The sequence below is a fragment of the Vigna radiata genome, unplaced genomic scaffold (assembly GCF_000741045.1).
Source record: "Vigna radiata var. radiata cultivar VC1973A unplaced genomic scaffold, Vradiata_ver6 scaffold_23, whole genome shotgun sequence".
NCBI classification, from domain to species: domain Eukaryota; kingdom Viridiplantae; phylum Streptophyta; class Magnoliopsida; order Fabales; family Fabaceae; genus Vigna; species Vigna radiata.
This window is the reverse complement of record NW_014541837.1, coordinates 1,930,543-1,930,859: the sequence shown is the minus strand read 5'-3', so window position 1 is coordinate 1,930,859 and position 317 is coordinate 1,930,543.

Below are 317 nucleotides of genomic sequence, written 5' to 3'. Positions count from 1 at the left end.
CATTTTAAACCTCTTTATATATTCATGTTGACGTCTATTTAATCATAGGTGGACGTTTATATAGAGTAATTAGACGTCGGTGTGAGTATAAGCAGACGTCTATAGAGACGTCGGTGGATATCGTTAACCGACGTTTATATGGACGTCGGTTCTGAGGAATTGCGATGTCCCATAGACGTCACCCATTTAGACGTCGGATGTTAAAGTGACGTTACAAGCCCAAATTAACCGACGTTAAACAACGTTTTTGCACTAGTGTTGTTGCCATCATCTTGCTTTGGGGTTGCTTTCGTCATCATGTCCTGGTGTTGCCTTCT